We start from the raw sequence: 27827 nt of genomic DNA, 5'->3' as shown, positions 1-27827 counted from the left end.
TTGCCAACTCTATGCTAATAAATTTGATAATCTAAGTGAAATGGATGAATATTTAAAAAAATATAAATTGCCCAGGTTAAGTGAAGAAGAGATTAAATACCTAAACAACCCTATCTCAGAAAAAGAAATTCAACAAGCCATCATTGAACTCCCCTAAGAAAAAATCTCCAGGGTCTGATGGATTCACAAGTGAATTCTACCAAACATTTTTTTTTAGGTTTTTTGTAAGGCAGATGGGGTTAAGTGGCTTGCCCAAGGCCACACAGCTAGGTAATTATTAAGTGTCTGAGGCCAGATTTGAACCCAGGTACTCCTGACTCCAGGGCTGGTGCTTTATCCACTATACCACCTAGCTGCCCTGCTCTACCAAACATTTAAGGAACAATTGGTTCCAATTCTATATGAACTCTTTGGAAAAATAGGGAAAGATGGAACTCTGCCTAACCCTTTCTATGAAACCAATATGGTGCTGTTATCTAAACCAGGAAGAGTTAAAACAGGGAAAGAAAATTATAGACCCATTTCCTTGATGAATATAGAAGCAAAAATCTTAAATAAAATCTTAGCAAAATGATTGCAATAAGTTATCACTAGGACAATACATTATGATCAAGTAGGATTTATTCCAGGAATGCAGGGTTGGTTCAATATTAGGAAAATTGTTAGTATACTCAATTATATCAACAACAAACCTATCAGAAATCATATTATCATATCAATAGATGCTGAAAAAGCTTTTGACAAAATACAGCATCCATTCCTACTAAAAACACTAGAGAGTATAGGAATTAATGGAATGTTCATTAAAATAATTAGCAGTATCTATTATTTGAAACCATCAAAAAGCTTTATATTCAATGGGGAGAGGCTAGAGGCATTCCCAATAAGATCAGGGGTGAAACAGGGGTGCCCATTATCACCACTACTATTCAATATTGTATTAGAAATGTTAGCAGCAGCAATTAGAGAAGAAAAAGAAATTAAAGGAATTAAAATTGGGAAGGAAGAGACAAAACTCTCACTCTTTGCAGATGACATGATGTTCTACCTAGAGAATCCCAAGAAATCATCTAAAAAAACTACTGGAAACAATTAGCAATTTTAGCAAAGTTGCAGGTTATAAAATAAACCCTCATAAATCCTCAACTTTTCTATATATGTCTAGCAAGATACAGCAGGAAGAGCTAGAAAGAGAAATCCCATTCAAAGTAACCTCAGACAATATAAAATACTTCGGAGTCTATTTGCCAAGACAGACTCAGAATCTTTTTGAAAACAATTATAAAACACTTCTCACACAAATTAAATCAGATTTAAATAACTGGGCAAATATCAACTGCTCTAATATAATAAAAATGACAATTCTACCAAAACTAAACTATCTGTTTAGTGCCCTACCAATCAAAATTCCAAAAAGTTACTTTAATGAGTTAGAAAAAATTGTAAATAAATTCATATGGAAAAATAAAAAGTAAAGAATTTCCAGGAGCTTAATGAAAAAAAGTGCAAAACAAGGTGGCTTAGCCCTACCTGATCTAAAATTATATTATAAAGCATCAGTCATAAAAACTGTTTGGTATTGGCTAAGAAATAGTGGTGGACCAGTGGAAAAGACTAGGTGTAAAAGCAGGAGATGATGATAGTAATCTGCTGTTTGATAAACCCAAAGAGTCCAGCCATTAGGATAAAAACTCCCTCTTTGATAAAAACTGCTGGGATAACTGGAAGTTAGTATGGAAGAAACTTAGATTAGACCAACACCTAACACTCTTTAGCAAGATAAGATCTAAATGGTTACAGGACTTAGATATAAAAAAAACAATGCTATAAGCAAATGAGAAGATCAAGGACTAGTCTACCTGTCAGATCTATGGAAAGGGGAGCAGTTTATGACTAAGAAAGAGTTGGAGAACATCATCAAAAACAAACTAGATGATTTTGATTACATTAAATTAAAAAGCTTTTGCACAGATAAAACCACTGTAACCAAGATCAAAAGAAATGTAGTAAATTGGGAAACAACCTTTACAACTAATGATTCTGACAAAGGACTCATTTCTAAAATATACAGAGAACTGAGTCATATTTTTAAAACAAAAAGCCATTCCCCAATTGACAGATGGTCAAAGGATATGCAAAGGCAATTTACAGATGAGGAGATCAAAGCAATCCATAGCCATATGAAAAAATGCTCTAAATCATTAATTATTAGAGAAATGCAAATTAAAGCTTCTCTGAGGTACCATCTCATGCCTCTCAGATTGGCCAATATGACCAGAAAAGATAATGATCATTGTTGGAAGGGTTGTGGGAAATCTGGGACCCTATTACATTGTTAGTGGAGCTGTGAATTCATCCAACCCTTCTGGAGAGCTATTTGGAACTATGCCCAAAGGGCAACAAAAATGTGCATACCCTTTGACCCAGCAATACCACTACTGGGTATATATTCTGAAAAGATGATGAAAAAGGGTAAAAACATTACTTGTACAAAAATATTATAGCAGCCCTGTTTGTGGTGGCAAAGAATTGGAAATCAAGTAAATGTCCTTCAATTGGGGAATGGCTTGGCAAACTGTGGTATATGTATGTCATGGAACACTATTGTTCTATTAGAAACCAGGAGGGACAGGAATTCGGGGAAGCCTGGAGGGATCTGCATGAACTGATGCTGAGTGAAATGAGCAGAACCAGAAAAACACTGTATACCCTAACAACAACATGTGGGTGATGATCAACCTTGATGGACACATTCATTCCATCAGTGCAACAATCGGGAACAATTTGGGGCTGTCTGCAAAGGAGAGTGCCATCTGTATCCAGATAAGGAGCTGTGGAGTTTGAACAAAGTTCAAGGACTATTCCCTTTAATTTAGAAAAAAACAGATATCTTATTGTCTGATCTTGTTACCTCTTAGACTTCTTGTCTCTTGTTTAAGGATATGATTTCTCTCTCATCACATCCAGTTTGGATCAAGGTAAAACATGGAAACAAAGTAAAAACTGACAGATTGCTTTCTGTGTGGGGGTGGGGGGAGGGAAGTAAAATTGGGGGGGGGATTGTAAAACTCAAATAATATCTTTAATAAAAACAAATAAAAATATATTCAATTATCTTTTTTAAGGAATTTAGAAAAAAGCACCTTTGGGATCATATTGCTTTTATCAGGATGCTTGTCTGGAAGGTGATATGTTTAGTGCTGGTCACTTTGGAGAGGTACAAATTTAGTATCAGAGCTTTGAGATTTTTTTAATTTGGCTGATGCATATAAAATCCAAAATTACTAACTAGAAAATAATCTTTTTGAGTGTAAACTTGAATAAGTAATTTGTATACTCTTGACATATATCAATGCTGCTTGAGAGGTCTCTATGAAATTTGGACTATGGTGACTGGATTCAGAACTAAGAGTTAGTCTTAGACCTAAGTGGCTCCCTATTGTCTTTAGGACAATACCAAATGTTTGAAATTTAAAGGATTTTAAGCCTTCATAATCTTAATCCAGCCTACTTTGCCAAATTTATTGCATATTACCTTCTTCATACAATATCTATTCCAGTCTATTTGGCTATTCAGGCTTGATTCTTCATTTTTCCACTTGCATCTCTTTGTATAAGCTTTCCACTTTCATCCCCATGGGGGGAATGGACTCTCTCCTCTACCTCATACCTCACCCAGCTTCATTCATGAATCATGTCCTACCACAAACTTTGTTTAATCTCTAGTTCCTGATGACTCTTTCCCATCTTCTCTAATTATCATGTATAGATAATATCCCCTAGGATACTGTAAGCTTCCTGAGGAAAGAGCCTCTTTTCACTTGTTTGTGTCTTCAGTTTCATAAAATGCTCAATACCTGATAGTTATTTACAACTACTTTTGGATTGCTCAAGATTGACTGATTCCATGTATAATAGCTGCTTCCAATCTCTAGTCTATAGAGAATGACTGTGATCCGTTTTTCCTTTTCTTAGGACTTTATATTATATAGTATTTTGCAGGGTTTTTCCTTATCACAGGAGCTTACATTATATAACATTTTGCTGGTGAAGCTTCTAAGGTTCAGATGTTCTATGAAAGTCCTGACTTTTCTCATAATTTGCTTTAGAAGCTCTTCTGAAATGAGTTTATTTCTCTTCCTCCAACATCAGAGAAAAGGCAGAACTAATTAATTCCTTTTGTTTGTATTGTTTTGCTTTTTTTTCCTGCCAAGGAGAATGACCTTTAGACTAGAAAGAATAGAAAATGTGGCTAATGGGTAGTTTATACTTGATAAATTAAGAGAATGTAAGAAAGCATTTAGCTTCTCTTGATGAATTCCAGTCATTTAACACTGATAAATTTTATCCTTGTGTCCTGAAAACTCTTAGCAGATGCAGTTGATGAACCATTATCAATGATATTTAAAAGAGAATAAGAGAGGTATTATAGAACTAGAGCCTCCACTTTTTTTTTAGGTTTTTGCAAGGCAAATGGGGTTAAGTGGCTTGCCCAAGGCCACACACAGCTAGTGCCTCCATTTTCAAAGAAAAGATTTAACTCTACAAATTACAGTTGAGCTATCTTGACTTCAATTCCTATAAAATTCTAGAATTTATTAATAAATAGTTGGTTAGCAAATATCTAGTAAAGGAAGCAAGATGACAAAGCATGGTTTCATCATGAATGGGTCTTGATAGAATAACTTTATTTGCTTTATTTGGCAGAATTATTCAACTGGTAGGTCTGATGAATATTATAGCTATAGATATCTAGGTTTTAGCAAGGAATGTGATAAAATGTCTCATGCTAATCTTGTGGGGAAAAATGCAGTAGATAGGAACACATTTAGATGGAGTAATGATTGATTGAGTGAAAAAAACTCAAAGAGTGATCATTTATGGCACCATGCCAATTTGGAAGGAGTTTTCCTATGGAGTTTCCCCCCACCCCACCCCAGAGATGTGTGTTTGGTCCTGTACTCTTTTTTGTTTGTTTGTTCAGGGTTTTTTTAGGTTTTTGCTAGGCAATGGGGTTAAATGGCTTGCCCAAGACCACACAGCTAGGTAATTATTAAATGTCTGAGACTGGGTTTGAACCCAGGTATTCCTGACTCCAGGGCCTGTGCTTTAGCCACTACGCCACCTAGCCGCCCTGGTCCTGTATTCTTGAATATTTTTTAGCAGTGATTAAGATGAAAGTATGGGAGACATCTTTATCAAAGTTGTCAATGAGGCAAAACTAGGAGGAACAATTAACACTGGATAATTAGTCAGATTACAAAAAATATCTTGACAGCCTCCAAATTAGGCTGAATCAAATAAACTAAAATTTATTAAGAACAAATGTGAAGTCTTACATGAGAGGTTAACAGATTTTCTCCACAAGTACTCCATAGAATTCCAAAACCTCCATTTAAAGAGGAAGCTCAACTAAGAATATCTCATTTCTCATTTTTCTCTTTGAGTGTTCTGACTTTTGCATCATGCCCATATGTAGGGTACCTTCCCCAGGGCTCATCTTCCCACACTCCCTATATAATTTTTAGTTTCCCTTTGAGTATTGTCCTCCCCTGTTACACTGTAGGTCCCCTGAGGGCAGGGACTGTCTTTCTTTTTTTACATTTGTTTTCCCTATAGTATCTATCACAAACTAGATACTTAATTAATGTTTATTGCTTGATTGATAGTTTTGATTCATCTATCCTGATTAGAGATCATATCTGGAATATATTTTTTCAGTTCAAGGACAAGGCTAAGCTAGAGCATGTCAAGAGAAGGCCAGCTATAATGGCAAAGGGCCTCAAATCCATGCCAAGGGTTGGTTGAAAGAACGTGCAGAAGAAAAGGCCAGATTTTCTTTCTTCATCCCTTTCCACACCCACTCCTCATCCCCAATGCATGATAACTATTTTCAAAAACATTCTTGAACATTTCCAAAAGACTCATGATAGAAAAATTTATCCACACCCAGAGAAAGAACTGAGTCTCAATGCAGGTTGGAACATGCTATTTTTGCTTTATTTTTTCATTTTTTTCTTTTGTTCTGTTTCTTCTTTAACAACATAACCAATACAGAAATTTGATTTATGTTATTGTACATGCATATCATATAATATTACTTACCATTTTAGGGAGGGAAGAGAAGAAAGGAGAAAATTTGGAATTCAAAATTTTATAAACAATGAATGTTAAAAATTGTCTTTACATGTAATTGGAAAAAATCTATTAAAGACAAAAAATGAAAGATATGATATTTTTTAAAAACAGCATTGATTCTTTGGAGACATCATGAATAAAGTTTTAAAATTTATAAGAAAATAAAACATATTTGAAAAGTTATCATGTGGAAGAAGGATTATACTTAGTCTAGCTGGTCTTACATGGTAGAACTAAGAACAGTAGATGCAAATTTTAGAGAATCAAATTTAAGCTGGGTGGAAGAACAAATTTCCTAACAATTATATCATAGAATTATGAACTAAAATGACTCTTAGAAATCATCTGTTTCAATCTTTACAACTAATGATTCTGACAAAGGACTCATTTCTAAAATATACAGAGAAATGAGTCATATTTTTAAAACAAAAAGCCATTCCCCAATTGACAAATGGTCAAAAGATATGCAAAGGCAATTTACAGATGAGGAGATCAAAGCAATATATGAAAAATTGCTCTAAATCATTAATTATTAGAGAGATGCAAATTAAAGCTTCTCTGAGGTACCACCTCACACCTTTCAGACTGGCCAATATGACCAGAAAAGATAATGATCATTGTTGGAAAGTTTGTGGGAAATCTGGGACACTATTTCAAGGTTGGTGGAGCTGTGAACTCATCCAACCTTTCTGGAGAAAAATTTGGAACTACACCCAAAGGGCAACAAAAATGAGCATACCCTTTGACCCAGCAATACCACTACTGGGTCTATACCCTGAAGAGATTATGAAAAAAGGGTAAAAACATCACTTGTGGTGGCAAAGAATTGTAAATCAAGTAAATGTCTTTCATTTGGGGAATGGCTTAACAAACTGTGGTATATGTATGTCATGGAACACTATTGTTCTATTAGAAACCAGGAGGGATGGGAATTCAGGGAAGCCTGGAGGGATTTGCATGAACTGATGCTGAGTGAGATGAGCAGAACCAGAAAAACACTGTATACCCTAACAGCAACATGGGGGCGATGATCAAACTTGAAGGACTTGCTCATTCCATCCATGCAACAATCAGGGACAATTTGGGGTTCTCTGCAATGGAGAATACCATCTGTATCCAGAGAAAGAACTATGGAGTTTGAACAAAGTTCAAGGACTATTCCCTTTAATTTAGAAAAAAACCCAGATATCTTATTGTCTGATCTTGTTATCTCTTAGACTTTTTATCTCTTCTTTAAGGATATGATTGCTCTCTCATCACACCCAATTTGGATCAATGTACAACGTGGAAACAAAGTAAAGACTGACAGATTGCTTTCCATGGGGCGGGGGAGTAAGATTGGGAGGGAAATTGTAAAACTCAAATAATATATTTAATTCAAAAAATCATGTTTCCCTCATTTTATATCAAAGGAAGTTGAAGCAGAACCAGAAGTGTGTGACTTACCCAAGGACACACAGGTAGTAAGTGGCAGAACATTGATTTAAAACATGGTTATCAAGTCACATAGCCTATACATTACAGGAGCAGGTATTTAGACCTGGAAGAGATCTTAGAATCATATAGTCTTTGCCTCTTTATTTTTACAGATGAGTTTACAGATGCTTATGTTTTTGTAGTAAGGATTAATTGTCCTTACTACATCTAAGTGTCAGAGGCAGGATTTAACTCTGACCCTGTGATTTCAAAGCCAGTGGTCTTTTCACTGATGCCCTATCAATTCATCTTTCCACCCTACCTTGTCACTTCTTTTTTAAAAAAAATGATCTTTGCATTTTTGGAAGGGTTGTGGGAAATCAGACACTATTACATTATTGGTGGAACTGTGAACTCATCCAACCTTTCTGGAGAGAAATTTGGAACTATGTCCAAAGGGCAACAAAAATGTGTATTCCCTTTGATTCAGCAATACCACTACTGAGTCTATACTCTGAAGACATGATGGAAAAAGGGTAAAAACATCACTTGTACAAAAATATTCATAGCAGCCCTGTTTGTGGTGGCAAAGAATTGGAAATCAAGTATATGTCCTTCAATTTGGGGATGGCTTAGCAAACTGTGGTATATGTATGTCATGGAACACTATTGTTCTATTAGAAACCAGGAGGGACAGGAATTCAGGGAAGCCTGGAGGGATTTACATGAACTGATGCTGAACAAGATGAGCAGAACTAGAAAAGCACTGTGCACCCTAAAAGCAACATGGGGTGATGATCAACCTTGATGGGCTTGTTCATTCCATCAGTGCAACAATCAGGGACAATTTGAGGCTCTCTGCAATGGAGAATACCATCTGTATCCAGAGAAAGAACAGTAGAGTTTGAAGACCAAGGACTATTAACTTTAATTTAGGAAAAAAAAACCTGATTATCTTACTGTCTGATCTTACTGTCTCTTATTCTTTGTGTTTCTTCCTTAAGGGTATGATTTCTCTCTCATCACATTCAATTTGGATCAATGTATACCATGGAAATGGTGTAAAGACTGGTAGATTTCCTTCTGTGGGGGGTGGGGAGGTGGGGGGAGGGAAGTAAGATTAGGGGAAAAATTGTAAATCTCAAAATAAATAAAATCTTTAAAAAAATGATCTCAAAGTAAAAATAGGTTACCTACAGTGGTCCCAGGTCTTCCCTCCCTGAAGGTCTTCCAGGGGAGTCAGTGAGATCACTTGACAGGTGAATCACATGAATCAGATGAATTTTTTTCAGATACACGTCAGACTAGATGACTCCTGAAATCCCTTCTAACTCCATAATCCTATGATCTTGTGATTCTATGATTCCCTACCCTAATTAAGGTTGATCAGAACTCTGAGATTCTGTCTCCTGACTTTCAACTCAATTCTTTTTCTACTAATATAACATTTTAGATTATAGGAAATTAGAGCTGGAAACCATTTTAGAGAAGAGATATCTAATCCCTGCACCACACATTGACGTAGAAAACCACAAATTAGCATGATCTGTGTTACATCTTTATTTATTTTGTTAAATATATGAATTTTGTTTTGGACCTGCCTAATTTGAGATACTTATTCAAAATGACCAATAGTAGTTGGAAATATGGAGGAGAGATACATATACATACATTGATCTGAGAGTTAATTGTAGAGTCTTTCTTTGGGTTATGTCTAAGTTTTTGTTATTATAAACAGTGCTACCATGGTCATCCTGTAAAAAAAAACCTTTTTTCTTATTCTTTTGAGTTGTTCCCTTGAGCTCCTAAGGGCAGGTGCCAGGTCTTAATTATATTTCTATCTTTCCTGTTTTCTGGTACAGTACTTTTCACATAAAGAGGTAGGCTTCTGGATCAAAGGGTAACAAGTGTTTTATAGTTCTTGTTAAATATTACAAGATCTTTGTTCAGAAAGATTAAAACAATTTGCAGTGCCATTAGCAATATGTGTTATTTATTTTCCTAGAATCTTGTCAATATTGTTTTTAAACATTTTGTTTTAGCTAATTTCGTTGTTTATAAGTACTTTAAATCTCTTTTAATTTGCATTTCTTTCATTGCTAGTAGTGCTAAATGTTCTTTCATGTTATATTTTCATAGAGATTTAAGATTAGTATTTCTTCATCTGTAAACTCTCAGTTCCCAGCTAGGCAAATTACAGCTATCTAAATTTTGCCAAGGTCCTTCATTTTTCAGGGCCTCAGTTTCTGTATCTGTAAATGGAAGGATTGGACAAAATCAGGAGATCTTAGTTGTTTTTTTGATAACTTTATTTCCATATATTTGGCTTTCTTTTGATCCTATGCATTTTATTTCATGTATTTTTTCTTCCTTTTTTTTTTTGGCAAAGTAATGGTGTCGAGTTGCCCAAGGTCACACAGCTAAATATTAATTATCCAGGGCTGGATTTGAACTCAGGTCCTCCTGATTCCACGGCCAGTACTCTATTCACTGCACCACCTAGCTGCCCCCTATTTTATGTAATTAGAAGCATTATAAGTAGATTTTATCAGACAGTCAAAGGGATGTACAACATAAAATGAACGTCTGCACTAGATAATCTCTAAGATCTCTTCCAGTTCTAACATTTTATAGCTCTATGATTTGAAGTGGAATCTCATTGCTGAAATTTGTATTGATTTTCTATATATTCTACATAATAAGCTTGTTAACATTTTTATAAGTAAGTTTTGTCTTTCTATTTTTCCTTTAAAGCCTACTATTGTACCTATAGGCACTGAATAAACACTAGTTTGACTCATTTTCCCCATTTTTCCATTCTATTATTTTCCTTTTGATAGTTTATTTTATGGAAGCCCACTGTGCCTTTTAATTTGTATGTCTGAATATATTTGATAGTTTCTGTTCCTGAAATCATCAGAAATTTCCCCTGCATGGCTGAGATGAATATGCTATTTCATTTTATTCTATTTTTAAAAAATATTTGTTTCTTTGACCAACTGAAATTTCTTGCAGTTTATGAAATAAAGTATGAGTCCAAGTCAAATATTATCCATTTATTCAACATTTATTATAATTGTTTAGTTCTATCTTGTCAAATCTGAAAGTCTCACAAGGTTTAAGTCTATTTCTGGATCCCTATATTCTTTTCCATTGATCAATTTTTTTACCTTATGGTTTTCATTATTACCTAAAATTATATTATATTCTTGACAACTTATTATTGAGATGAAATGAGAGGGGGGGAAAAAAGAAATAGTTTTATTCTATCATATACAGGTCACTTTACTTGTCACTGCCCCCTGGATATGATATACATATATATGTGTGTGTGTGTGTGTGTGTGTGTGTGTGTGTGTGTATTGTATAATTGTATAAACAATATATATAGTATAATTATTCACATAGAACCAATTCATTTTCAAAAGTTTATAGGCAGTTAAATGGTTCAATGAATAGAATAATAGACCTGGAATAAAAAGTCCTGAGCTAAAATATTGACTCAGATAATTACCAAAAAAATGTGACCCTGGACAAGACTCTCTCTCTCTCTCTCTCTCTCTCTCTCTCTCTCTCTCTCTCTCTCTCTCTCTCTCTCTCTCTCTCTCTCCTTTATATGTAAAGTGAAAATAAGAATAGCACTTATCACCCAGAGATTCCCTTAGGATTAAATGAGATAATACTGCTCTTTGCAAACCTTAAAGTATTCCATAAAGGTAGCTATTATTAGTTTGTCAGGTTCTATAAAATATTCTTTATATTTTAATGAGTATTAAATTAAATCTATTTTCTACATGATTTTGAATTTATATGATATTAATCTATAATTTCAAGAGTGTTATCTTTAAACATAGGATATTCTAGGCTTTTATTTTAGTTCTGAAAATAAAAATATATCTTTCTACTTTTAATGTCATTTTTATGTTTTTTCCTGGAAAGATTTTATAATTTTCTTTGAGTGAATGTCTGGTATCCCAAGTTCAAAATTCATATTCACATATGATAATTTGGAAGGATAGATATTCAATTATTCTTATGATATTTCCTGTGTCATTAGACTAGAAATGCAAATTATTTTTCTAAATTTATATTGATTTTACTTCCTTAATATGGTCTTATTTGTGTCTTTCTACTACAGATATAATTTTTTGTAGGTTTTTGCAAGGCAAATGGGGTTAAGTGGCTTGCCTAAGGCCACACAGCTAGGTAATTATTAAGTGTCTGAGGCCGACTTTGAACTCAGGTACTCCTGATTCCAGAGCTGGTGCTCTATCCACTGTGCTACCTAGCTGTCCCTTACAGATATAATTTTTTATGAAAATAATCAGAAGATCATAGACTTGGGCTTCAAGCAGGATTGCTTCAATATTCTTATCAGTACCCAATTGAACTATTATAAAGATGGGCCAGATATAAAGAGCATGAAGTATGTTACTATTTTCTGTAAATGCATTTTAACATTGTGCTTTGGGAGCCCTTTTAATTAAGTCATGAGAGTGACTTTGAATTCCTGCAATTAACCATCAATTACTTGTTAGGTAATTCGGAGAAAGAATTCCAATAATGCAGTACTTCAAGTGAAAATCATAAAGATTATATATTCAGATACTATTTTTTTAAAGAGTGTGGGCCAGTGGAAAAGATTACTGAGTTTGAAGTCAGAGGACATGAACTTGAACCTGGTTCTGCTATTTATCGCTTGTCTACCTTAGGCAAATCACAATCTTTTTGGACTCAGTTTCCTTTCTCTGTAAAATAAAAGGTTTTGATTAGATGACTTCCAAGTCTCTTCTAACTTCAAATCTAAGATCTCATTTTTATAGACACAAAATATACCCATTTTCTCTATTAGCTCCTTTTCAATTTTCTTATAATTTTTATGACTATATTCATTAGTTCCTGGCATGTGGACATTTAATGAATGTTGATAATTGCTTAATTACTTTTACCTCTTTGTAACACATGGCAGTTTCTGGTGGTCTTCAACTAAAGAAGGATGATAGTCTCCCTTTTATAAGATATTTGTCTCATAGCTCAGGACTAGGATGGCACAGGGTAAGAATGATTTTAAATCATGAAATCTATAATTTGAAACCATAAATCCTGAATCCAGGAATCTACAAGACTTTCTATATGATGCAAAATCCAAATTAGATAGCAAATAGGAAAGGGTGATAATTATATCTGACTGAAAAATATTGACTATATTATACAAGAAAGATAAAAATATCTACATGTCTGATAAAATGGGGAGGATCATTTTTCCAGACTGAATATTTACTTTCTACACAATTAATGAAGACATAGAGCTTAGCATGACCTAACTATTTTTTCTATTTATATTTCTGTTCATACTGCTAAATACTAGAATATTTCAGTTGGGATACAGGTCACTAGTTGACCATATGCAAATGACTACTGGTAGGCGCTTCCAAGATCAATGTGTATGTATCCTTTTAAAAAGGTGATCTACTTTCCTTCTAGAAACTTAATTTATTAAATCAATATATATGCATATGTATATATAGTAAAGCTCTAAATAAAACTTAAAAATTAAACTACTTATATTTTGTCTAGGAAAATAATAATATATCATAACACTATAATATGATTGATATAAGATAATATTATATAATATAATGTAACAAAGTAATGAAAAATATATGCAATGTAATATATGTTAAACTAAAAGTGGATTGTTTTATATTACCTTCCAAATCCATTTCTGTAATTATAAATTATGTGCATATCTTTAATAGTTGCATTTAATGCATTCTGTATGTTGCTCTTATTCTGTGACCTTTGCTTTGCATCACCTTCCAAAAGTCTTTCTGTATCTAAAGCAGGCATAAAAAATGTTGCTGATGTGTCTTTTCCCATCCTCTAAATCCATAAGATAAAGTCCAAGCAATGGGATCTCTGGGTTAGTCTGAAGGGATAATCAATTGTGTGATGGACTATTGCAATTGCAAGTACAACTTATGCTGCAAATATTTTATATTGTTTCACTGAAGATGAACCCTTACTGAATTTTATCATTTTAAGTGGTTTTTGACTAATTTGATTTGCTAGGTGGAAGATGTATTCAAGTCACCTTATGATTACACCTTCCACGTAGCAAATACATTCCTTAGATTACTAGAGAATTTGTATACATTTTCTAGTGTTCATTAACACCTCCTTCTCCAAAAAGTGTGTGTTCATTATATGAATCATTTATTTGTTTTTCCTCATTTCCACTGTGCTGTCTATGACCTTATCTTCATCTGTTAATTTTGTTCTTGATTATGTCTTTTAATATTTTCAGATTTTCTATTGTGTTCCCATAATCTTAATTCTATTTTTATTTCCTCCCATTTCTTTTTTTACACATTAAATATCTTTAGTTTCTTAAAGCATTTCATTACTACTAGCCTTTAACATTATTTACTAATGTTGCTGTGCCAATTTAGTGTCCTAACGTTTATTTTCAGAACTGTGGCATAAACATAGTTGGCCCACATTGGTATAAAGAGTCTTGTTCAACAAGCAATGGATTAGACACAAAGTTTAGAGAGGACCATTCCTCCATTAAATTTACCATTCACTTGGGGAATATATGTTGCATAACCAATTATGAGTAATTCATAATATTATATATGTTTGTGAGAGATACATACTACAGTATATGAAATGGGAGGAAATTGGAGCTAGTCCTAAAACTTGATGTGACTTTGAAGCCATACCTGGGGGGTCTGCTGCCCTAGGAAGAACATAGAGATTTGCAGATGTTCCAAGAGTCAGGACAAAGCAATGCCACCTTTTTTTGGTAAAAAGAAGAAAAAAATCTTTTATATGAAATATCTTAGCCTATTCCACCTCTCCTTTCTCTTACTCCCAGTGCATTTCCCTTTTAGCCATTAATTCCATTTTTACAACATATATCTTCAGATTCAGCTCTCTCCTGTGCTTTGTCTAGAAAAGCTTCTTCTACATGCTCTATTAAATGAGAAGTTTCCTATGAGTATTATCAGTATCATTTTTTTCTTTGCAGGAATACATGCAGTTCATCATCATTAAGTACCTCATATTTTCCCCTTCTCCTCCACTCTCTATGCTTCACCTGAGCCCTGTATTTGAATGTCAAACCTTCTCTTCAGCTCTGGTCGTTTCAACAGGAACATTTGAAATTCCCCTGGTTCATTGAAAGTCCATCCTTTCCCCTGGAAGAGGATGTTCAGTTTTTCTGGGTAGTTGATTCTTGGTTGCATTCCAAGCTCTTTTGCCTTCCAAAATATGATATTCCAAGTCTTATGAGCCCTTAATGTAATTGCTGCTAAGTCCTGTGTGATCCTGACTGCAGCTCCATGATATTTGAAATATGTCCTTCTGGATGCTTGTAATATTTTCTCTTTGACTTGGGAGTTCTGGAACTTGGCTATAATATTGCTGGGGGTTGGGGTTTTTTTTTTTTTTTGGCTCTCTTTCTGGGGGGAGATCAGTGGATTCTCTCAATTTCTATCTTGCCCTCTGCTTCTAGGATATCGGGGCAATTTTCCTGTAGGATTTCTTTAAAAATGAGGTCAAGGTTCTTTTCCTGATCATGACTTTCAGGTATCCCAATAATTTTAAAATTATCTTTCCTGAATCTGTTTTCCAGATCAATTGTTTTTTCAATGAGATGTTTCACATTTTCTTCTAATTTTTCATTCTTTTGGTGTTGCTTATAATGTCTTAAAATAACATTTTGGTTTTGCTTAAAATGTCTTTTATGTCCAAATCCTGCACCTATTTTGACCTTATCTTGGTATAGAGTGTGAGATGTTGTCTAATCCTAGTTTCTGCCATACTATCCTCCAGTTTTCCCAGCAATTTTTATTGAAAAGTGAGTTTTATCCCAGCAGCTAGATTCTAGGTTTATCAAACAATTGATTACTATAATCATTTCCTGCTGTCTCTTTTTGTACCTAATCTATTCTACTGATTCACCACTTTATTTTTCTTAGCCAATATCAGACAGTTTTGATAACTGATGCTTTATAATTTAATTTTAGATCTGATATGGCTAGGCTGTCTTCTTTTGTATTTATTCATTAATTCCCTTGATATTCATGACCTTTTGTTCCTCCATGTGAATTTAGTTACAATTTTTTCTAGCTCACTAAAAAAAGTGGTTTTTTGGAAGTTTGATTGGTATGGCACTAAATAAGAAATCTAATTTAGCTAAAATTGTTGTTTTTATTATATTAGCTCAGCCTACCCATGAGCAATTGATATTTGCCCAGTTAGCTATGATTTTATTTGTGTGAAAAGTGTTTTATAGTTGTTTCATAAAGTTTCTGAGTCTGCCTTGGCAGGTGAACTCCTAAGTATTTTATGTTGTCTGAAGATATTTTAAATGGGATTTCTCTATCTCTTGATGCCTTATCTGGTTAGTAATATATAGAAATGCTGAGGATTTATGTGGATTTATTTTATATCTTTTGACTTTGCTAAAGTTGCTAATTGTTTCCAATAATTTTTTAGATGATTTTCTAGGGTTCTCTGGGTACTATCATATCATCTGCAAAGAGTAAGTTTTATTTCTTCATTACCAATTCTGATTTCTTCAATTTCTTTTTCTTCTCTTATTGCTAAAGTTAACATTTCTAATACAATATTGAATAATAGTGGTGATAATGGGCATCTTTATTTCATCCCTGATCTTATTGAGAATGTTTCTAGCTTATTCCTTTACCATGATTTTTAAACAGTTTCAAATTCTATTTTCATTTCTGCAAGTGGTAATTTTTGTTCTAATTCATTAAATAAATCATCTACACATTTGAGGTGATCTCTTGGATGTTTTGCTTCATCTTGGTCTCTGTCCACTGCTTTAGCAGATGCTTCAGTTGATTACATACCTCTAAGAACCCCTAGAAATAGTTGTGTTCATCAGAGCACTTTATTTTGCTCTTTTTCAGAGTTTCTCTTATTTTTTTTCAAGGACAATTTGAGGAACCTGGTTTCCTTCTTACTCAGCCATTTCTTCAGAATTTCCAGCTTTCATTCTCAAAAACTTCTTTTCTAAATTAGACACAGATGAAAACAGGCAGTCTCTAACTTAAAAATGTTTGTTTGTAAGTTAGTGTGACACGCAAATTATAAGTCATAAATATAAAACCCAATGACCACAATTTTGACTAATTTGGAGAAAGGCCTATTAGAACTATAGAACACATTTTAAAATAGAGATCAAAACAATTATTTTAAAAATTATATTTTCCATGAAAAATGTAAATTGGGAAACAAAGTGATATTGAAGAAAAATATTGAGGATGCTTAAATTACATCAGGAATTAATTAGGTCTGTCAAAAGAAAAAAAAAGCCCCTTTCATATGCATGAGGAAAGAAAAGCAAATCAGAAAGAAGAAATTCCTTTCCCCTGCACCTAAGGGGAAGGATAGAGACTAAAGGAAGGGAGACCCACCAATAGAGAAACCTATAAATTTGGGGAGGGCAAAGAATGTTATATTAAGACTTTATCATCGGGGTGGCTAGGTGGTACAGTGGATAGAGCACCAACCCTGGAGTCAAGAGGACCTGAGTTCAAATCTGACCTCAGATGCTAATAATTACCTTTTGCCTTGAAAAAACTTTTTAAAAAAGGATTATATCATCATAGAGCTAGAGCCAGGAGGGAGCTCACAAGATATTTGGTCCAATTTTATAGATGAGGAAGCAATGGATCATGGAGATCACAGGGTTGGCACAAGGTCACAAAAGTGATAAATTTCCAAAGTGGAATTTGAACTCAAACTCCAAAGCTTACCAAAAAACTACCACATTGAATTTTATCAACTGTTAAAAATCAATTTTTTAATTAAATTTTTTTCTTCTTGATGCTTTTTTTCTTTTGACATTTTACTAATATGCTACTTAGGTCACCTTTTATAAACTCCTTTTCACTGTCTTCCACCTCATAAAAATGACACAGCTAATTCACTGCAACAAGAAGTTGGGGATGAAAATTTGTAGAATCTTGGTAAAATATGTTTGCTTCTTTGAGTTTCAATTTTATCTTCTGTAAAATGAGAGATTATGTAAGATGATCTTTAAAAACATTTCCAGTTCTGAAGTTTACCAAAACAAGACCAAACAATCAGTATAGTTATTACAAGAGAAAAAAATTACTTGGAAAATATTAGAGAAACCTAAATGAATTCCTTTATCTTTTAACAGTTGTGAATAGCTTATTATTGGTATTATTAATAGCTACCTAGCTTTTATGAATTCTTATCAATGGTGCTTATAAATAATTGATGATGATGTTTGTTCTTTGTTCTCAAAGATCATGACATCAGAGAGGTGATGCCATGACAAAAAAATGAATTGGATTTGAGTAAGGGGGTGCTGTGCTAAGTCACTAGGCCTCACTATCTCCTCCAGAGCCATCTGGGTCCAGTGGCCAGATGGAGATGACCCTGGATGTGAGGCAATCAGGGTTAAGTGACTTGCCCAAAGTCACAGAGCTAGAAAGTATCAAGGGTCTGAGGCTGGATTCAAACTCCTGTCCTCCTGAATTCAGTGCTCTAACTACTGTGCCACCTAACTGCCCTTTATATTATTTATAATATGAATCTTATAATTGTATTTTAAAACTTATTCAATAGCTAGCTATTCAATAGATAACATTTATAAGAGTTTTTAAAAAGTTATTTAATTTCATCTTTAGAATAATCCTGGGAGGTAGTGCTATTTTTATCTTCATTTTACAATCAAGGAAACAAGGCAGATGTGTTAAGTGACTTATCCACAGTCACACAGTTAGTGTCTGAGGCATGAGCATTTGAATTCAAGATTCCTTGACTCCAAGTCTAGTGCTCTGTTCCCTATGATTATTTAATGAACTGGGATGGCATAGTGAAAACGGTACTAGGCTTGGAAAGCAAAAAAAAACTTCGGTTAATTCGTGACCATGTACATTTAACCTTTTTTTTTACACTTCACTTTCTCCTTTCTCTAAAATGAGAATTACTACTCACTTCACAGGATTGTAAAGAGGGAAAGTAAGTTGTAAATGTCTAATTGTCAGCTTCTCTTCCCATGGTAAATAGCATGAGATCAAGACGAAGCAGAGTACGTTAGAAATGGATCTCTAAGATTTGGTTGGTTAGACCCTGAATTATTCAAGGTCTTCCAATGAACATTTTTCTTATTTTATGTCTACAGATGTAAAACCAAGTCTCATCTGTACCATCTTCCGGTTACCAGCATTATAATTTGTTTCTACAATGAAGCCCTTTATGCTTTGCTTCAGACAGTGCACAGTATCATTGATCATACTCCACAACATCTCCTTCATGAAATTTTTTTGGTAGTTGACCACAGTGAATTAAGTAAGGAACTCTAATGTTAAAAATGAAAGCTGACATTCACCTTAGACAGCTGTGATATTCCTGAAGTATTTGATTTTCTCCTTTCTTCTGACAATTGACATTCATCTAGCTGGCATAAAAGAAGATAACAGACTGTCCCCTAGTCAGCACAATGTTTCTAATGGGACTAGGGATAATTAAAAACTTGCTTATCTGATAAATGCTAGTTTTAAGGAAACAAGATATTTATTTATAAGTTTCATAGTTTCAGAACTGACAGGGACTTTCTGGATCATCTAGTATAATTCTTCTCATTTTATAGACCATGAGGTAACCCAATGGTTAGAACACTAGACTTGGAGTCGGGAAAACCTGAGTTTAAATCCTGCTTCAGATACTAGCTGGGTGACCTTTCTGTATCGGTTTCCATATCTGTAAAATGGAGGTAATAATAGCTCTTACATCCCTGGGCTGTTTGTGAGGATAAATGAGATAATTTTTGCCAAGTATTTTTATAACAGCTTAAACTATCATAAAAATGCTAACTGTTAATATTAAGCAAACTGAGTGGCTTTCAGTGGCTTTACCAAAATCATGACAGGTAATAAGAGTGAGATCCAGTACCTGAAGATAGGTATTCTGATTCTAAAGCTAACATTCTTTACATTGTTTTATGCCTACTCTGTGAAATTTGGTTCTATACATTAATCCCATATTATATTTACCTTATCATCATCATCATTCTTTTTTATAGAATAATGTACAAGAACAACTCAAATTTATATCATTCAGCTTGTAAACATCCATACATAATAAATAACTCATTCATGCTGTGGATGAATTGGAGTTCTCCCTAGAACTATGGAGAGGGAAAGGGAGTTCCCATCTTGGGGAATGATATCCCCAAGATATTGATTTCCAAAAAGAAATATTGTTAGTGATCCATGACAGTTGATTTCCCAGGCTAGCCCACGAAAACTCATAAAATACCTGAAGTTTTATGGGAGGAAAAGACAGGGAAGGAAGAGCAGAAGAAAGAAGAATAAAGAGAACCCAAAGGAGAAAAAGAAAGTAAAAAAAGGAGTAAATGAGGGAGTGAAAAAGGAGGGACAATAGCTGAGTCAACTCAAAGGGGAAAAGTTAAATATTTTAACTACATCTTTGGTTAGATATGCTTTAATGAGGTACTAAGTAATGAATCACTATTTAGAGTACTGTTTTGTGAGAAAAAAGATCTGTTCTGAGTTTCCAAACAAATTTTTGGCAAAAAAACACTTGCAAATTGTGGGCTGACTGCGTTGTATTGTGTCTGATTTAAGAAACTAGTGTTTGAGAAATATATCTATCTTGGGAGAGATCCCAGAGATAGCAGCCAAGAGTCAGAAACCTCAAACTACAAAATATGAAGAGAGATTTTATAAGTTTAACTTATTTAACATAAGAAGATGAAGATAATAGGACACCAGTTTCTAAATAGTTATCTTAGGTCAAAGTCAAGTTTATCCACTTAGGAAAGGCCAAAGGTTTTGGTTAAACATTAGAATTTTTTTAACTGGAAAGTTATTTAAAAACTAAGATAGTTTATGGGAAATTTCCCTCATTGTGCATGTATTGTGTCTTCTCCAGTTACTCTAATAGCAGACACATTTGGGCTTTAACTACATATTCTTAGACATTAGTCAATAGATTATCCTGAGGTTGGTTTTAATAAGCAGAGGGTGGGTGAACTCAACTTTCAGTTCAGGACATATCTCTTAATCTTTCCCCTAAATCCTATAATTCAGGATCCCTACCTGCCAAACAGAACCCTTTATGCCTTATCAGTCCTCTCACTATCCAGTCACTAACCTAATAATCTCCCTACTGTCCCTTCTATTATGTTTCCACTGTAGAACCTCTATTTTTTTAATTTTGTTTTTTCTCAACATGTAAAAACAAATTTCAACATTCTTTTTTTAAAAAAATGTTGAATTCTAAATTCCCTCCCTTTCTCTACTCCTTCCTTCTAAAGAAGGCAAGTAATCTGACATACATTATACATATGCAGTCATTCAAAATATATTTTCATATTAGACACATTGTGTAAGAACAAATCAAAAAAATTCAAGGAAAATAAAGTTTAAAAATAATGTTATGTAGGGCACCTAGGTGGTACAGTGAACAGAGTACGGGTCCTGGAGTCAAGAGGACCTGAGTTCAAATATGACCTCAGATACTTAATAATTACCTAGCTGTGTGGCCTTGGGCAAACCACTTAACCCCATTGCCTTGCAAAAACCAAAAAAAAATAAAATAAAATAGAATAGAATAGAATGTTAAAAATTATTTTAAAAGAAGAATGCTTTGATCTACAGTCAAACTTCATCAATTCTTCCTCGGAGGTGGATAGCATTTTTCATCACAAGTCTTTTGGAATTGTCTTGAATTATATCACTGAGAATAGCTGTCATTGACAGTAGATCGTTGTGCTATTACTGTGTATAATATTCTTCTGGTTCTGCTCACTTCAGTTTACATAAGATTTCCCAAAGTTGTTGGAAAGCATCATGTTCATAATTTCTTATAGCACAATGGTATTCTATCATAATCATACAATTTAACTTGGTCAGCCATTCCCCACTTAATGGATACCCACTCTACACTACTATTAACAAACTCCCCTTTATCATAAAGCCCTTCTTCTCACACCTCTAATTTTCTTGAACTCAGGGAAATCTGGCTATCTATAGAAGATATTGTATTAATTTTCCCCAGTATTGTGTGCTCCTTCTGTTGTGCTCTCTGGATACCATGGTCCAGAAAGTGAGGTTAATACTCTGACTATTGCAACTTCCAGGCCTGCCCTCAGTTACCATCACTCTAAAAACCATCCTCTTTTTATAGTCATTCTATCCATCACCCCTACCGCATTTTTGTTGCTATATTAGTCTCTAGATCAATCTCCATCCTTTCTGAAGGAATTCAGTACCTCCTCATAGTCTTCTTCTCCATCTCATCACCTACCTTCACTCTTGTGAATTTCAGTACACACTTTGAATGTTCCTTCAAACATTTAATCAACTTCCTCAGTTCTTTTTAATCCCTATTATCATCCCCAACAGATCCCATTTTACATCTTCTCTAAGACTCCTAAAAAGTATTAGTATTCAACTGCTTTTTCATCAACACCCAATTTACTCATTGTAATTTGTCTTTTCATTCCACAATTCAAAAATGTTTCCATTAGTCTCTCATCTGCTTCATCCAATGACCAATTAAATCCTTGCCCTTTCTTCTGCTCTTGATACTGTTGACTGCCCCATTGTTCTGACACTATCTTTTCTTGGTTTTCTTCCTACTTTTCTGATTTCTTCTTCTAAAGTCTATTTTGCTGTATCTCCCCACTCCTTAAATATGGATCTTCCCCCTCCCTGCCCAAGACTTTGCATACCCCCTGTCTTGGGTAGTTTCCATAGTTCCATAGATCCATAGTAGGTGCTTAGCAAAATGCTTGTTGATAAGTTGGATGCCTGAGTTACACAAGAAATTAAAGAGAAAGAAGTATCAGTAACTTACTCCAGATGGTTAGTATCAGAACTGGAGCTGGCAATAGGTTTCATAATGTTGGCATTTCAATGCTTTTTTTAAAATAATTCAAGCACCAGTTTTAAGTAATGCTTAATCTGTATATTTTGCTTTTGTCCATAAGCCCATGATGTTTTTTAAAATTTTTCCCCATTCAACACAAACTGTTAATTACTATAGTAGTGTTATGATAACTTTTAATAAACGAGATGACAAAAAGTACAAATACCATTTCCTCCTTTTCTCTTCAAATGCATAAACTTTTTCTTTTTTAAATTTTAGAAAGGTTTTATTTATTTTCAGTTTTACAATTTTTGCCCCAACCTTGCTTCCCTACCCCCTACCCCCCCACAGAAGGCAGTTTGTTAGTCTTTACAACATTCCCATAGTATGTATTGATCTAAGTTGAATGTGATGAGAGAGAAATCATATCCTTAAGGAAGAAGCATACAGTATTAGAGATACAGCAGAATTACATAAAACAATTTTTTCAAAATTAAAATAAGGTACATAGAAAGTCTTTGATCAGGGCAGCTAGGTGGCACAGTGGATAAAGCACCAGCCCTGGAGCCAGGAGTACCTGGGTTCAAATCTGGTCTCAGACACTTAATAATTACCAGCTTTGTGGCCTTGGGCAAGCCACTTAACCCCATTTGCCTTGCAAAAAAAAAAGAAGTCTTTGATCTTTGTTCAAACTCCACAATTCTTTCTCAGGATACAGATGACATTCTCCATCACAGATATCCCAAAATTGTGCCTGATTGTTGCCCTGTTGGTATGAGCAAGTCCATTAAGGTTGATCATCACCCCCATGTTGCTGTTAGGTGTGTACAATGTTCTTCTGGTTCTGCTCATTTCACTCAGTATCAGTTCATGAAAATCCCTCCAGGCTTCCCTGAATTCCTGTCCCTCCTGGTTTCTAATAGAACAATAGTGTTCCATCACATACATATACCACAGTTTCTTAAGCCATTCCCCAGTTGATGGGCATTCCCTCAGTCTCCATTTCTTTTCCACCACAAAGAGAGCTGCTAGGAACATTTTTGTACAGGTGGTGTTCAAATGCATATACTTAATGAATCTCAATATCTCTTTTTATATTGTTCAATTTTGGTATTGTCTGTGTTACCTTACCAGCAGGACCCTGCCTGTCCCCAACCTTGCTTTTGGAGAACTCAATGAACAATAGGTGACTGGATGTCATTTCTTAGGCAGCTAAGTACTGTAGTTGATAAAGTGCTGGACCTGTATGCAGGAAGACTCATTTTTTTATAAGTTCAAATCTGACCTCAGACACTCACTAGCTGTGTGATCCTGGTAAATCATTTAACCCTGTTTGCCTCAATTTCCCCATCTGTAAATGAGCTAGAGAAGGAAATGGAAAACCACTTCAGAATTTTTGCCAAGAAAATCACAAATGGGGTCATGAAGAATGAGACAGGACTGAACACTATCATCATTCACAATTCAACCTCAGTTTCCATATTGAAATGAGGATAATAGATTCTACCTCACAGGGTTGTTATATGGATAAAATTAGATAATATGTAAAGTGCTTCCCAAACCTTAAAATGCTAGCTGTTATAATGCTTACAACAACTCTGTGTAATAGATAGTACTATCCCATTTTTACAGTTGAGTAAATTGAGGCTCAGAGAGGTTAAATGACTTGTTCAGAGACACAAAACTAGTAAGTATCTGAGGTAGAATTTACACCAAGATCTTCTGGATTCCAAGTCTAAGGCTTACTGCTTCTCTTTTAGCAGTTTGTTTAAATCTATCCCTTTATTTATTATTTAATTATGCATCTTAGAGAAAAATGATACAACATTTTTTCCCATCAACTGCTTTTCTTCTTATTCTAGGTACATTATAAAAGTCTATTCAGAAGTGCATTTTCATTTTCATATCATCAGAGTTATCTATTTTTATTTGAATTATTGCCTCCATCTCTTGTTTGGCCAAGAAAATATCTCCCACCTGGTATATGATTTGCTTTACTTCTAATTTTTTATAGTATGATCTTTAATATCAAATATCACATTTCCATTTAAATTTCTTGTAGAATTTAGTTTTAGGTGTTGATTTAAATCTACTTTCTGTCAGATTGCTTTCTAGGATTTTGTTATGTGTAATGGTCTTAGGGGAAGACAAAAATAGGAGGAATGGATATATACTAGACAGAGACAGAGAAAAGTACTATCACATAATAGACATGCATGTGTGAGAGAGTTATGTTAAAAAAAATTTACTGAGCTGATCTTTAACCTGGATGAAACAGAGCAAGCCAGAGACAGGGTGCTACTGAATGAAGTATCAGGTTCAATTAGGAAGGGTTGAGTTCATATCCTACCTTAAACAGTTACTAGCTGTGTGACCCTGGGTAAGTCACTTAACTTGTCTCTGCTTCTATTTCCACATCTGTACAATTGGAATACTAATAGAATCTACTTCGCAGAGTTGTTGTGAGGATCAAATGAGATAACATATGCAGAGTATTTTGTAAAACTTAAAAATGGTTTATAAATGCTAGCTATTATTATTGTTAATCAACAAACATGTTAAGAGTAGATTAAAGTTTTTCAATACAAGCTAACACAATCTATGGAGTAATCGAATTATGTTAGAGATTCCAGAAAATATTAAGTCCTTGTGTGTCAATATCTGTGTGGTTGCATCTCATAAGTATAATGTTCTTCTTTTTTTAGATTATTTAAAAAAGAATTATGTAATTATATCAAAGAAAAATTTCCTGAGAATGTTAAATTAATAAGAAATTGAAAACAAGAGGGAGTGATTCAAGGAAGAATGATTGGAGCAACTAAGGCTACAGGTATAATATACTGTGTCCTTTTATTCTTGAGTAAATGGCCACATATATCACAAAGACAGTATGTGGGTATACTTAAATTCCATCACAGGAATACACCCAACCTTTGAATAGCTCAAAACTGATATAGGTCTACCCTATAGCTGTCTGAGAGTTTTAATAAGAATTTATTGCATGGTCAAGGAAAGTAGTACCACTTATTATTTGCCTGTAAATAATATTGACCTTAAATAAGCAAGAGTTAATATTAAAATGTAACTGAACATTGTTGCTTTGATTTTGTTGATTTGGAGTGTTAGAAAATATATATGCTTCCACTGCTCACATATAGTAAACAAATCCTGTGACCTTGCATTTAGGGTCAGCTTTCCCTACTGGAGATATCTGCTTTCCATTTGGAGTCATGATTCCTCTCATATGTAAATCTGATTAAGAGATAATTGTAAGGTTTTTCTAACAGCTGACTCATCCTTGTGCCTTGGGATTCAGCAAACTTACTTCAAAAGATTGTAAATTTAGTCTTTTTTATTTCAATAGGCTTTGGAAACTAGGACTGGTTTTTGTCATAAGCAAAAATATTGCCAGCTGTACCAAATACAAATTGCTTGTAATAGATTCTGTTCCATTGGATTAGGAGGAGGCAAATTAAAGAAGAGAGAGTAAATCTGAAAATAAATTAACACTAAGTGAAATTTTGTCTTTACTTGAATGACTACATCTGGTACTTTTCTTTGACTTGTTTACCTGAATCTGAACTGAATACTCTTCATGACTTTTTCCTTGAACAGTAAGAATCAAGAACTGAAAAGTTCTTAATGGCTTAGATTTAATTTAGTTTTTCCAACCAAGTATTTTCTAGGTATCTACTATGTGCCTTTCTTAGTCTTCAATTATCCTCTTCATCCTGACTCTTGGTTTCCTATGATATCCTGGGAAAAGTCACCTCTATGTTTACCATTACTTCTTTGCATTTCTTTGCTTTCCCTTCACAAAGTCATGTTTTTGAATCTTGATAGTTTCCCAAGGATATTATGAATTAAAAAACTGAAAAAATTCCTTTTTTGAGGGTTAATAGAGAGTCCTGGGACTATAACTATTTCTTCAAAAATCCTTTTGTAATGTTGAATTGATTTTCAAAGGTATATCCTACAAATAAAATTCTATAATTTTTTTCTCTCAGGCCAAGTAAGGAAAGTGCCCCCTTAATTTATGGCAGTTAAAACAACATTTGGTTAGTCTTTAATAACATTAGTTAAAAATCACTGGGGTTATTTTGGTATTGTTTATTTATTCCATCTCCTAGTAAAAAGTTGCTCTTGAATAAATTCCAACTCTATTAGATCCAATAAGCATTTAGTAAGGATTTATGTCCTGCACATTTGTGTGATAGATGATATAGATGAATTAAACCTACTCCTTTTTCTCAAGGTGTTTGCAGTCTAGGAGAGGAGTTAAAAAAGGATCTGTAAACCCATAGTATAAATTAGGACCAGTTCCAGAAACAAAACACACCCTTCTTTTTTTTAATTTTATTTATTTTGAATTTTACGATTTTTCCCCTAATCTAGCTTCCTTCCCTGCCCAGCCCCCACAGAAGGCAGTCTGTTAGTCTTTACATTATTTCCATGGTATACATTGATCCAAGTTGAATGTGGTGAGAGAGAAGTCATATCCTTAAGGAAGAAACATTAAGAGATAGCAAAATTACATAATAAGACAATTTTTTTAAAATTAAAGGGGTCCACAATTCTTTCTCTGGATACAGATGGTATTCTCCATTGCAGATACTCCAAAATTGTGCCTGATTGTTGCACTGATGGAACGAGCAAGTCCATCACCCCCATGTTGCTGTTAGGGTGTACAATGTTTTTCTGGTTCTGTTCATCTCACTCAGCATCAGTTCATGCAAATCCCTCCAGGCTTCCCTGAAATCCTGTCCCTCCTGGTTTCTAATAGAACAATATTGTTCCATCACATCCATATACCACAGTTTGTTAATCCATTCCCCAATTGAAGGACATTCATTTAAATTCCACTTCTTTGCCACCACAAACAGGGCTGCTATGAATATTTTTGTACAAGTGATATTTTTGCCCTTTATCACAACTTCTTCATGGTATAGACCCAGTAGTGGTATTGCTGGATCAAAAGGTATGCACATTTTTGTTGCCCTTTGGGTGTAATTCCAAATTGCTCTCCAGAAAGTTTGGATGAGTTCATAGTTCCACCAACAATGTATTAGAAGACACTTGCTTCTTGACCCCAGACATTCTCACTAACTATCCCCAAGCCTAGAGTGCTCTCTTTCTTCATCTTTGCCTTCTGGCTTCCTTAATTTCTTGAAATTCCAACTAAATTTCCATCTACTACAGGAAACAAATCTGATTCTTCCTCATTTTAGTGCTTTTCTCTTTGTTATTTATTTCCCGTATATAACTTATTTGTACATATTTTTGTTTGTTGTCTGCCATATTAGTGTATGCACTCCTTGAAGGCAGGGAATTTTTTTGCCATTTTTTGTTTCTCTGGCTCTTAGCACTTT

The 27827-nt window shown here is 34.1% G+C and overlaps 1 pseudogene; it reads left to right on the top strand.

Moving 5' to 3' along the window:
* The window catches only part of LOC141494072 (polypeptide N-acetylgalactosaminyltransferase 11-like), a 78648-nt pseudogene that overhangs the window by 11886 nt on the left and 38935 nt on the right, over nt 1-27827 (top strand).

Source organism: Macrotis lagotis, chromosome 7 (genome assembly GCF_037893015.1).
Source record: "Macrotis lagotis isolate mMagLag1 chromosome 7, bilby.v1.9.chrom.fasta, whole genome shotgun sequence".
In the NCBI taxonomy this organism is placed as follows: domain Eukaryota; kingdom Metazoa; phylum Chordata; class Mammalia; order Peramelemorphia; family Peramelidae; genus Macrotis; species Macrotis lagotis.
Note: the sequence above shows the minus strand (reverse complement) of the source record. Positions and strands in the feature narration are given on the sequence as shown.